General features: G+C 41.4%; 1 long non-coding RNA gene across 6 annotated transcripts in view; it reads right to left on the bottom strand.

Moving 5' to 3' along the window:
- The window catches only part of LOC148222159 (uncharacterized), a 163,447-nt gene extending 150,475 nt beyond the window's left edge, over positions 1-12,972 (bottom strand). The window contains exon 1 of one of the 6 annotated variants that reach the window (XR_015806775.1): positions 12,337-12,972. This is a non-coding gene — a long non-coding RNA (uncharacterized LOC148222159). The remainder of the gene's footprint in view (positions 1-12,336) is intronic. The other 5 variants (XR_015806774.1, XR_015806772.1, XR_015806776.1 and 2 more) reach the window with 5 other exon arrangements.
- Positions 12,973-13,416: the final 444 nt, after the last annotated feature.

The following is a 13,416-nucleotide window of genomic DNA, read 5'->3' as shown; positions in this document are numbered from 1 at the left end:
CTTCTTCAAGAATTAATACCACAAAAATGAAAGCTTTCCTCAGGATAACTAGGATCTGACTGAAAAACCATTTCCTGCCAGCTGCTGAGGTGGTTACTCAAAGGAAGGACAAGCACCAGTGCAGTTGTGCACAAGGCAATTGATATTCCAGTTAATGTATGCAATGGTAGAACACTTTTGCTTTTCTAGGTTATTATATTTCCCACATTTCAAATCAAAATTTTCTCACACCATTTTTAGTACAAAAACTCACAAAATTTGCACGTGGATAACTGACAGGGTCTTTGTTCTACCTTTCCTCTTCCCTCCCCAGCTCAGTGGCTGGCCCAGACAGGCACTTCACTACCTGGTGCTGGCAGAGCTCACAAATATGAGTGAAGAATGCTACATTAAGTCGGCCCAGGAACCAGTCACCTGTTCCTGCTGAAAAATCAGGAAAATAAAAAGCGTTCAAAATAAAAATGAGACTAAATCAACACAACTGGAATACCTCCACTAAAAATATCTATTTAAATACAGGCAGAAAGCTTATTTAGCTTGAGATACAGAAAGAAAAAAGGAATCTGTCTTAAAGGACCAAGATGGGGAGCTATGGAAGCTGCTGAGCTGATACTCTACAGCTGCAGGTCTGCTGTCAGCACTGCAGCTCCACAGGCAGACCAGACACCACCTTCCTTTCTCTACGATTTGTAATCTGCCATGCAAGACAGGTGCTCTCAGGTCATTCATTAACTCAAAACTTGTCTGCAAAAAAAACTATCTCAAAAGCCGAGGCTAAAGTTCACAGCCCTGAAGGTACAAACAACAGCAATAATGAGCAATGTTACAAAAATGCTGTGGTGCAAAAGGGTCTTTTCAAAATTGCTGGACTTTATTTTTACTTCATCATTGGCAGATTCAACTTTCCCCCACTTTTTCTCTGCTAAACATACAATAACGAATGCCTAGAGATTCATGTAACCATGACCATAAGTCTTCAATCAGTCTGTTTCTAACAAAATTAAAATTCTATCACCCCTGTAGTTTCTGCTTCCTGACCTAGGCTTTCAGGCAGCAGAGGTCCTATGGACGTTATCTAAGATATTTTTATTTGCACAGGATAGACCTTGAATTCTAAATGCATTACACAATTTATCCTTAAAGTGATTCACCTTCACTGAAGTCTTCCTGGCTCTCCTCATTTTCAAAAGCAGTTATTTTGCTGACATGTTAAAATTTCCCTTACCTTACAAGAAATGATCTTGTCTACTGTAGTGTCTAATTCCACCAATGCAAGTACAAAATGACCGAGGTGAGATGATCTGTAAAGCTAGTTATTTTGTGATTTCTATTTAATTTAATCTGATGAAAGTGGGTTAGACCAGAGTGCCTCGAATGCTTAGTTAATGATCCATGTATGAGCAGTACCCTCTCCAAGAACATTTCTGGACAGAGTGTGCTACAGAGAAAGAAACAAGCAATTTCTATTACAGAATTGTATTTTTCATTTCAGACTATCCAATTATGATAAATTACAGAGATATCTTTAAAATCCTCTTCTGATAAAGAAAATAGGTAGTGTTTCAAAGTTTTTTCTTCAGGAAGTGCTTTTCTCTCCAGAGGAACTACAGTTATTCTCAACGTGCCAAATTAAAAATCCAGTTTAAGTGCAATCAATGACTGGCCAACTTGCCACAGCTTCTCCACTTGTAAAACAGTTTTCTGTAGTTCCTTTTCATCACTGATGTTTCTCTTGGCTTTTTAAATTTTTATTGAGTCTGCACTGCAGCTACACCAGAAAAGCTCTGATCTCTGCTGCACCTCCAAACACTATTCTATCACATACAAGATGATTCTGAAACAACTCTCCTGTAATTAAAGCATCTCTCTGAAGCACCTGCAAGCTTTACAACCAGGCAGGCATCTTAGTTCCATGATGCTCCAGTTGTGTTTACAGCTATTATTTGCATTCTGCTTTATATAAGGTAGCAAGCCTGATACAAGCTTCCAAAGGCAAAAGATCTCTCTCACTCCACATGACATTATACTACAGTAGATACACAGATCTTGAAAGACCACTTTATACACTAGGTAAATACATTCCAGCACAGAAAGAAAGGCTGAAGTACCACCTAACTAACATCAGGTCACAAAGGTCAGTTAGACGAAAAATATAATAAAGTGATACAGATGGTAAAATACTGTATCTCTGAAGATTTTCGACTGAGCAGAATTACATATTAAATTGCATACTAAAAAGATTCATCCATAGTTAAAATTCATTAAAAGACTTTCTTTTTAAAGTACACTAAAATGTCGTTTTAAAGGAACTGAGCTCTGCAAGTAAATTAGTTTATTTCTGCTAAGACTATATTACATAAGGCCAAAATCCTTTGTGACTGGCAATGTATCTTTCATAAGGCTCTATTCTGCTGAAATACACTGCTTTCTAGGCAATGAGCCGAGGAAGGCCAGAGCCTGTAAGAGGGTCTACTCCAGAAGAATGCAGCCCCAGTCATTTACTCAGCAGCCCTCTGCCATCACACATATTGGAGTCACCTGATAAGTGAAGAGCTCATACAAACAATCTTTGCTTTTCTGCTAAGCAACATACATTTCCAGTTTTTCCTTCAGTATCCACAGCTGTGCAGCCAATGCAGGGCACTTAATTTAACAGAAGACAACAGTGCTGACAGAGGTAGTATCACCAGGCAGCCTCTTCCATCTGTTAAATATATGCCTCTCTCTTCCCTCAGCTTTCTTCTTCCTTCTGCAGGGAGGAGGAGCAAAAGTAGTTTAATGCTAAATAATTTGGCCATGTATACAATTTTTGCCTTATTCCTTTCTAACTGACAATTCAAATTCCCCATGTTAGACCAGCACAGTCATTTATGCCACTAATTGTTTGCTCACAAAACTATCTATTGAGAATATAATACAGTATTGTCAGATAAGAATGACAGCTGATGATAATGCAAGTTCCTCTACATTCTGGTTACCAGTTTTATAGTTTAAGTCTTACTGAGGCTTAGTACTCAAGGAAAAAGAGAGCAGAGCTCTTACTTCAGACTTCAGCAAGTTCCAGTTTAGGAAAAGCATAGCTCAATGACAGTAAGTTAAATAAATTAAAAAGAGCAAAGTTTGGAAGAAATTATGAAAAAAAAGATTTATAATACATTCTGAAGATCAATAACTGAAAGTCTCAATATGCACAAGCATCTTTCAAACAATTTGTTATTTTACTGGTACACAGGAAGAAAAACAAATTGGCTCTCGGTGCCATTTCAGAACCCTCATTCAGTCTACAAATGTAGCTCAAATTTGTGGCTAGTGCCACTATAAGGTAAAAAAGAACAAGATTTATCATTCAACGTACAATAGATTTAGACCAGAATATGATCCCTTCTCAGAAGCATAGGATTTTTGTGGAGGACTAGAACCTTCTGAGCTCTTGAATTTGCTGCCAGTTGCTTTGTAGCAAAAAAAAGAAAATCCCAGTAAGTAAAACTAGACCAAGATTCGCCTCTGGAGTGGCACAGCTGTCCCAAACAAAGCCTTTGCTCAAAGCTGTGCCTCCCCTTCTCTTCACAGCCTGCACTCACTCCTCTGGCAACTACAACAAAAGCCAGTTCTCTCACAAACTGAACACATTTAAAGGGAACAAAGTGGAAAGTGAGTAACAAACATATGGGTAGACTACAAACACTTCTAAAAGTAAGAAGTGTCAACATTTTATCTTCCTATCTTCCTTTCCACCCTCTGATTATAGGCTTTTGACTATGAATGCCCAAGCCTTGAAAATTTTGGAAGGATGAGCTGCAGAAAACCAACTCCCTAACGACTTCTTCCTGGATACTAAAACTGTTTGATTGTTTAATAGCAGACAGAAGCACTGTGTTTGGAGATATTACTACCTGCAGATTAAAGGATTTCAGGAATCCTTACAGTAAACCAGAGGAAGAAATATTGGGATTTGAAAAACACTCATAAAATGTGGTATTAAGAATTAAGAATCATTCATAGAATCACAGAATTTCTTGTGCTGGAAGGGACTTTTAAAATCGTCTGATCCCAACCCCCCTGCCATAGGCAGGAACACCTTCCTGCTCATCATCAGGTTGATCAGGGCCACATCCAATCTGGTCTTGAACATTTCCAGGAATGGGGCAACCACAGCTTCTCTGGGCAACCTGTTCCAATGCCTCACCACCCTCAGAGTAAAGAATCTAATCTAATCTAATCTGCCAGTTTAAAGACATTATCCCTTCTGTCCTATTACTACATGTCCCTGTAAGAAATTCCTCTAGATTTCTAGTAACTCCTTTAGGTACTGGAAGGTGCTCTGAAGTTTCCCTGGGGCCTTCTCCAGGCTGAACAACCCCAACTCTCTCAGCCTGTCTCCATCGGGTAGGTGCTCCAGCCCTTTGGAAATTACAACATTAGGAACATTATCACCACATTATTTCAGTCTGTTCTGATATATTCCAGGGGCATTTAGAAGGGGATCTATCTGCTGGTAGGCAAAAGAATAAAAATTAAATTATATATCAATTTCAATTTCATGGGCCATATTCAGTAGTGTGTTTATTCCATTTTTCAATAGGAAATTTCTGTCTTTATCTCCTTACTAATATGACAAAGAGCAAGAATTCTAAAACATAACTCAAAGGTAAAGTTTAAAGCATGCAAAATTTTCTCTCTGTCCCTCTCTGTCTTCTGAGGAAGGCTACTCAGACACGTCAGTCCCTGATACAAAGAGATTATCTTAGGCAAAGTGCATGGTTATAATGGAAATTTTCTAGTTGTTTTGCACAGTAGGGGGAAAACAGCTTACTCCATGGAAAATTTTCAGAGGCTGTCCCATTTTGCTGTAATTTTATGCTAACATTTCTTGCTATCAGAAGAAATTCAACACCCATAGGATTAGTTCCCCTTCTCCATTAGCCCATCTTAAAGATTTGTACAATAAATAAGCAATAAGCTGTGGTGTACTGTCGCCAAGTCTCTCCATCTCCGTGGTTCATTCTGGTTCTCTCTGTTGCAGCTCCTGGCAGTGCATTGACTTTCTGGCTGCAGACATCTCTGCTGGGAAAGCAGCAGCTCCAAAAGCTCACAATAACTTCTAGGTAGCAGCCAAAATAGACCCTGTGGTTTCCCTGTTCCCCTTCCGTGCATTCTGTACCACAGGGGTGACTGAAAATGGAAAATATCAAAACCCAGTTTAATCAGTTTAGGGAGCTCTGTGACAAAAAGGCTGGCTTTTGTAAGCAGCTATAAACCAGGAAATACTCTCTGAATACAAATTTATGAACTTTGTTTGTGTCTGACAGGTGGAATGGGGTTAATTTTTCTCCTGGGGGGGAAGAAGAAAGCATGGAAGACAAATCTCAGAACTAACACAGAACAATCATTTATGTCCATCAACACATTTTAACCACCAAGAATACCACAAGATTGCAGTCATCCCTCACTCAAGTTAGAACTTCTAACGTGCAATACTCTTAAACATTCACACACAATTTCTTCTTTGAAAATGAAACAATCCTATTTACACGTATGGTTTCACAGGTTACCTCAGAAGCTGGGTACCAGACAGCCTGACACAGGCTTCATGCAGTACTTTCCCATTGTCTCAGTAAGTCACAGACCATCACCAGGACACGATGCTCCCAGTTACATGCTTTTGCTCTAGAAATGACAGTGCTAATAAATGTTCTCTAATACTACCATGAGTGTGTCTAATGCCAGGCTTTTGATAAGCTATGAAGTGCACACATTGCAAAATTGCTGTCTACAGAAACTCAAGCCAAGAGTGACTTTTTATCTCAGGGAATCTTTAGCAAGAATCTAAGTATGAGGAATGCAATAATATGTTGTGAAGAATTTAATCAATACTTTCTTTGTTAGCACACGCATTAGCTTGTCTTATTACACGATATTACTAGCTTCCAACTGTGGGTAATTTTTATGTCCTAAGCATTCAGCTTTAAGCAGTCTTTCATGTGAATTGTTCAGCTTGACCAGTTATAAAATAGGGGAAATGTAAATATGCAAGCCCGATTTAGCATGGAATTAAATTTTTTTGCACTAATAGGTCTTAATTTTCCTCTGAACGTACATATACAGTGAGGTCTGAAGGAAAAGACATATTTCAGAAACTTGATTTCTTTTTAAGATAATTAAAGCCTGTGGGACACAGATAGTTACACTCTCATCCATGGGCCCCTTCTCATTTACAGTCCTGCCAAATTAATGAGAGCTTTTATGTGCCCAAATATCATCAGGAGATAAAGCTTCAGGTAGTTTTCTTCTTTACTGGATATAGTCACAGTTTCCCACCTCTTATCACCCCCAACATTTGTGTCTTGATTCACATTTTATGTTCCTTTCTGGCATGCCCAGCAACAGTCACCCAGCTGTTGGTGGCTGCACAGACACCCTTCTGTGGTAGCAGGCCCTGGGGCAGTGGTGGAGTGCTGTGATCTTCTAGAGAAGTGTCCTGGGGAGGATGTCCTCAAGGCACAGGCACGTTCTCTGTGCTCGCTCCCGGGTGGAGAGTGATTTCAGCTCTTTTGTGAGCTCCCCGCTTCGGCCGGCACAGGAGAGAACAGACAGGAGCTGTGTGTGGTAGCCCCAGGCAAAGCTTTATTCTTCTTTCCTTGACAGGGTCCAGGGACAAACTGGTTCAAAGGGGTGTGAGGGAGCAGGGTTGATATAGGAAAGGCAAGGCAGGGGGCGGGGTAGAGCATTAAGCCAATCATTTGATGGCTCAGGGGTGGTACAAAGGGGGAAGGGCCAATGGGGTACAGGCAATTTGCATGAAACAGGGAGGCATGCTGGGAGTAACTTTTTATAACCAGGACTCCGGGGGGGGGGGGGGGAGAGAGAGAGAGAGAGAGAGAGACAGACACTATTTTGCTGTGAAGCTTTCAGCCTCCATGACTCCCCCTTCTTTATTTATTAAAAAAGCTTCTCCCACAGCCCTTTTTACAACAAAATTTAAGACAAGAGAAGCAACACAACAGAAACAGTAACAAAAAGCCAAAAAATGCTTGTAACTAACACTAACTAAACTGAGTAAATGCTTTTAACACTAACTAACTCATCCCTTGAGTCTTAACTGACCAAGAAAATTGTTAAAGCCACCGGCAAATTTTCCTCACGGCGGCAATGACAGCAACGAGGTAGGTGGTCTTCATTGATGGGTTGGGATGGAGCTTTGAGGTAGATGTTGCCAGCAGGATCGCTTTACGCAGCAGGGACACTTGATATACTGGGTTATATAGTCGTGTCTAGTTTTGTGTCTTTTGCTTGGGATCTTGCAGTGGGGCGATTTGGTTGCTGCTGGTTTGTTGTTTTGCGGCGTTTTCTCTTCCAAGCAGCCCATTTTTGGTCCTGCAGTCTTGCTTTGTTAGACCAAGGTCGCCATATGGAAGGACAGGCTTGGCTCGAAGCAATGCGCTTGTTGTGATAATAGGACTTCCTGGACTTTGATGGACTTTTGGGCTTCAGACAACAGTCTTGAGTGGTCACTCTTTCAGGATGATCTTTTAGAAAGTGTCGAGGTTTGCAGCAGTAAAAACATTTTTAATTGTTCTTTGCAGCTACCACTGTGAATGTCCCCCCACCCGATCTGTAATTCCCTTCGCTACAGCTTGCACTATGTTGTCTTCAGTAGAAGCATGTTTGGTGCAGGCTTCAACCATCTGTTTGATGGTGGGCTCAGAGTCAAGGGGTAAAGATTTCAGGATTGCCTTGCACTCAGGATTGGCGTTGGCCATTGCAATCTTATTCAATACTTTTTTCCATCCTTCAGAACTTTCAGTTTGCTTTTTGAGTGCAATTTTTAATCTATTAACAAATTCTATGAAGGACTCTTTTGCCCCTTGCTTAATATTAGCAAAGTTTTGTGTAGGGAGGGAATTGTCAGGGGTGAAGAGAAAGGCTGTTTTTGCCACAGTGGCAATATCTTGTAGTGCCATTTCAGGTAGTAATTGGGTTTGGTCAGTGGGCTTTTGGAATTTCCCCTCTCTGGCTAGTTGTTCCACGGAGAAATTTGGTTTGTTGGGATCTTTCGAGTATGTGTCTGATAGTGTTATTAGGTGTTTTTTCCTGTGCCTGTCCCATAACATGCACTCAGTGGGCGTAAGGAGACAGGGCACTATGTTTTTGATGTCATGAGGAACAAGAACATGCACAGAGAAGGTGGTTTCCAAAAGGTTTTTAAAGTAATAAGAGCTGTGGCCATGCTCCTTGGCCGCCTTACAGAGATCTTTAAGCTTCCCATAGGGGAGAGGCTCCTACAGGGAGTATGATGTTGCCCTTCTCCCCTTCTTGTGGATGACTGGGGAGGCTGTGATCTTATCAGCCAGTTCCCAGTTTCTCTCCCAGATGGTCTCCCTTTGGGTCTTTGCCCAGTGATCCTTGACCTCAGGGTATGAGTTTGAGGAATCACTCCTCTGATTCTCTGAAGAAGATGGAGAGCACTGGATGCCAGATGGTGGGTGGCAGTGGAGGCCAAGATGGCCTCCTTCCGGTCCCCATCAGAGCCACTTCCAGTCCTGGTGTCATGGGAACCAGAAGTGGGCCGGGCCATGGGGGAGGTGTCAAGTGTGGAGGAGGCGTGGACGGGGTCCACGACAGGAAGGGGTTTCCTGATGGAGAGGGAGGGTCCCAAAGCGGTTACATCCATCGATGACGCAGGGAAGGGGGAGGAGCCAGGCACGATGGAGGGCACGGGAAGCGGCAGGAGAGGTGGGAAAGCGGTCATTTTGGGATGGAAGGGCGGGAAAACTTGGATAAGAAGGAGGCATCTTGGCAGGGCTGGCCACATTGCCGGCGCCATTTTGTAGGGTACTAACAGGTGAAGGTGTAGGTAGGTGGGCATGGGTAAGAGGTTACGGGATTGGTCCAGAGCGGCGCAGAAGGAAGAGACGGGAGCTGCGTGTGGTGGTCCAAGGCAAAGCTTTATTTTTCTTTCCTTGACAGGGTCCAGGGACGAACTGGCTCAAGGGGGTGTGAGGGAGCAGGGTTGATATAGGAAAGGCAGGGGGCGGGGTAGAGCATTAAGCCAATCATCTGATGGCTCAGGGGCGGTACAAAGGGGGAAGGGCCAATGGGGTACAGGCAATTTACATGAAACAGGGAGGCATGCTGGGAGTAACCTTTTTGTAACCATTAAGAAGAGGGAGTGTCGAAGGGCATAACCTCCAGGGGAGGGCGACAGCCTGTTTTGCTGTGAGGCTTTCAGCCTCCACACCCTTCCACAGCCTTTCCAGAAGCACAGGGAGAAAAGGAGCACAGGACTGATAAACTCTCATCCCTCAGCACCAGCCAGGCAGAACCTCTGCTGGGCTGTGTGCTGACCATCATGGCCCACTGCACTCATACATCATTTACCAGCATATAAACTGCTTCCAGTTAATGGTGCTTCTGACATTCTTCATCTACAACCTTACTGACTGAGAAGTTCAACATTATAAAAATTCCCCCAAGCTGTTTTTCAGAAAATGAAAGTACTTTTGCCAACATGAATTAAAATGGTCGCTGCCTTTTTTTTTGTTTGATTGGTTTTTGTTTGTTTTTTTGTTGTTAAATAGCTATGATTGATAAAGCTTGCTAAGACATGTCTTAGCACACTTTTTTTCTTCAGTCTAGGGTAATCACTTGATTCTTCTCTGTCATACCCAGAAAGATCTCCTAAAGCATAAGATTTCCAGTGTGCTCTGAACCTCATACAAAATTGATTTCAGCACATACAGTACTACTAGTGTCTGATGCTGATGAATTACCCTGCTAGTGAAACACAATTTCTAGTAAATCAACAAATAGTTTGCTATAGAGGCCATAAGATTCACTCAGTTTCTACAACAAAAGCTCCCATTTCCTCTTCATTAATCCTTGTAAGTGAGATTCAATAGACAAAATTCCTGCTAGCTAGCCTTATGGTACTCTTAACATTCGAAGATTAAAGAAACCCCAAATATCAAACCAACAGAAGTTAATTTAAGATTTGAGTGACCCAGGGGAGTCTGAGGCCACTATTCAAAATGCTTGTCTCTTATGATTATGGAAAATTATGTGTTCACTGACTAATCTCCCAACATAGATTACTGAAAAGCAATCTTTTAAGCACTGAGAAGACTGCAGAATTCCTAAAAATCTCCTTCAGAACAAAAGAGAATTACCAAGTTTGAAGATAATATTTTAACTGAGTTTTGAACATTATACTGAGTTTTTCTATTATATACAACTTTCTCATGTTATAAAACCTACAATAGTCCAGTTTGTAAATTTTACTCTGCTTTCATAAAACACCCAAAGCAAACAAACATTGAGATTCAGAATGGGGAAATTATTTTTGATGCATCCATTTTGCTTTGGAGTGAAACGTATTCCTGTGGTATTACATGAAATACAGAAAAGCAGTTCTGTATTCTCTCACTATTTCTGCTAAGAAAACTTTCATTCATCTGAAAGACTAGGTAAATATTATTGCAAATCTTAATTTATGGCTGTTATATGAAGCAGAGATACTACACAGGACTTATCAAAATAAGAAAGAAGAAATGCAGACAGTCACAGTTTGGGACATTCTGTCAAATTGCTCCTTTATTAATAAGTTTAAATTCTTTATCTAATGCTGTGTCATACAAGGCCAAATTTAGTGTAGTAGAAGAATGTCTAACTATCATATTCTGTCTGAACTTTATTCAGTGTCTCTGCACCTCCATGCTCATCCCCAGCCACCAGCAGTTACTTGCCCAAAATGGATCAAGCCAGGTGAAGTGTGAACACAATACACACACATGTGCATTGCACCAGAACAGGGAAGTCCACCAGAGCCCCATACCTCACAGAGGTGTTAGAAATCCCATTTCCATAGACTGGAGCCCAGCTCAATTTCTCCTATAATCCCTACCTCACTGCAGTTGTAGAGAATGTACATACTGACAGTGCAAGCCAAAAATCAGCCACTGCTTTTTACCATCTTATATATCCCTGTTACAACCAAAATCTCCAATCCATACCAAGTGTATTCTCCCATTTGCTGTATTTTCCCTCATAACAGATGGTTTCATACTCAACAGAACATCAGTCCAGACAGACTTTATTTAGCCAATGTCATCCAGAACCTTGCATCTATTTGTTTAGGAGCTCTCTGATACTTTTAGTGACATACACTGCAGGGTCAAGTCATCTGGAAAACTACTTTCTCCTCTCAGGTTTTGATAATCTGCTCAGTGAAACATTTCTTCCTCTATCTCCACATACTGCTGTACTTGAATTGGTAAGAAGCAGCATTTAAGCCAATATGAACACAGTAGTACAAATAGCATTAGAAACACATTATTATCTTCAAAAAAGTCAGAAGTCTAGATGCACACAGAATGCTGATTAGTAGAAGCCAGTGAACTTCAACTTCACATTTGTAACATCTGCATCAATAAAGTAGCATTCAAATATTAACAAAGACTCATCTATGTCATGTGAAACAACAGATTCTAGCATATCATAAAATAAGGATCCAAGCACAAAGAACAAAAAAACCCCAACACTATATTGACTTCTGTGTTTGACCAGTGGCTTTACAGTATAGGAGAAAAAAAAAGCACCACCCTGATTGCACATGTCTTTTTATACATCAGAACCAGGAAAATTCAGTTCATCTACCATGTGCTACAGAGATATTGCGCTTTCTGACCGAGTGCCATGTTGTGCTTCCTCCATCACTCTTGGGTTTTTCCTTTGAAGAATGAGTTACATAAGTTTACTGAGTGTCAGTTTTATAAAATAAAGCAAGCAATTACTCATCATATAGCTGGACTTGATTTTAATTGGAGCCAAGTTCATGAGCCATTCCAACAACAAGGCTACAGAGAGTCTGATTCTGTAAAAAGCCATCAGCAGCCTCCAGCACTCTTCATTCCCCCTCTCAACTCATAGTTATGTAGATAAGGTCAACAAGCAAACCCACATGCTGTAAGCAATATTGTTAGACATAGGCTAACACATTACACAAAGCAACTATAGTTTCTTGATTAACAAAGGGGTCTTGACAAAAGGGCATACAGTCCCACAAAGTCCCTAAATATGGTTAAATCTCTGGTTCCATGGAGCAGGTCACAGAGCTTCCAAAGAGCCAGACACATGTAAACTCTTCTGCCACACTGTATTAGGCTGAAATAATTTCTTCACACAAGCTTTAGTTGTGGCTAATTATAATTTCTATTAGAGTTGCAGAGATTTGTTATCACCATGGAAAAAGGAGAGCTATTAAACAAAATAGTGCAGATATCGCCTGCTCCAGAAAAACCATAATCCACATTCTTCAGATATAAGGTTAACAGGACTTACCCCAGCTACCACCCGCTTGCTATCAGTCTTTATGTCATTTCTCTTTGATCCTCTCTGTTGCTGCTGTTTTTTCAGCTGCTGTTAAATGCCTGTGAATATTTTCCTCTTAGAGGAATAATTACAACATCCTGACGAAAGCTGCTCCCAAATGAGTACATTCAAGGACCACATTCCATTATGCAATTATAGTCCTTGGCCCCCTCACATTTGAACACTTTCTGCTTCTCATCTCTTAGAGGAGCAAAGTTTCACACTATCCTTAAGAGGGAACAGCTTTCATAGTGTTTGATGCAAGTTATTCTCAACAAGGTACTACAGGAGCAAGCCTCATTGCAAACACTATGAACACGGCTCCCTTTTGTTTCTTTCTCTTAGGGAATTTGCTCCCATTTTTGTTGCTAAGAAACAATAACGACCAGTACTTAAAAAATACAAAAGTAGTAACCACAGAGAAGGGCGAAGAGTTTTGGTTTTACTAACTTTACTTGTAGCTGAGGAGCATTCTCCTGGGCAGGGCAGAGATACCCTGAGATTTGGGCTGGAGGAGCGGGCAGGGCACAGCTCCTGGCTCTCTCTCGCTCTCTCGGCTTTGGAGGAGGACGAGGGAATTGCTGCTTACTGGGGGGGGAATTTGCTGCTGCCGTCAGAGCCCAGTCCAGTCCTGCTTCTTCTGCCCTGGGTGAGCCTTTGCTCGTGACAGCAGACACTGAACTGGGATATTATTAACCTCCCATCTCACTAAAAAAGGGACTTTCACCATCTGCTCAGGTGCCTCAGTAAAAATCCCGGGATCCCGAGCCCTTTCCCCCTCCCAGGGACCCTCTCCCTGCTGTGTTCAGGAGCCCAGCTGCCACTAGCCAGGTCTCCACAGTTTCTTTGTGTGAGAAATAACGCTCACTTTTAAAATTTCAAAGGTATATTAAACCTTTACAACAATACAACAAAAGACTGAATAAGGAGAAAAAGCAGCACTGAGAGCATAAGACTAAACCACCATGTCCTCGACTACAAAATGGATGCTCTGCCTTTTATATCCCTAGCCCCTCCCAAAGTCTTGTCAATCAATTCCTTCTCTGCCAT

The sequence above is a fragment of the Sturnus vulgaris genome, chromosome 14 (assembly GCF_052056855.1).
Source record: "Sturnus vulgaris isolate bStuVul1 chromosome 14, bStuVul1.hap1, whole genome shotgun sequence".
Classification (NCBI taxonomy): domain Eukaryota; kingdom Metazoa; phylum Chordata; class Aves; order Passeriformes; family Sturnidae; genus Sturnus; species Sturnus vulgaris.
This window is presented reverse-complemented; position numbering and strand designations above follow the sequence as displayed.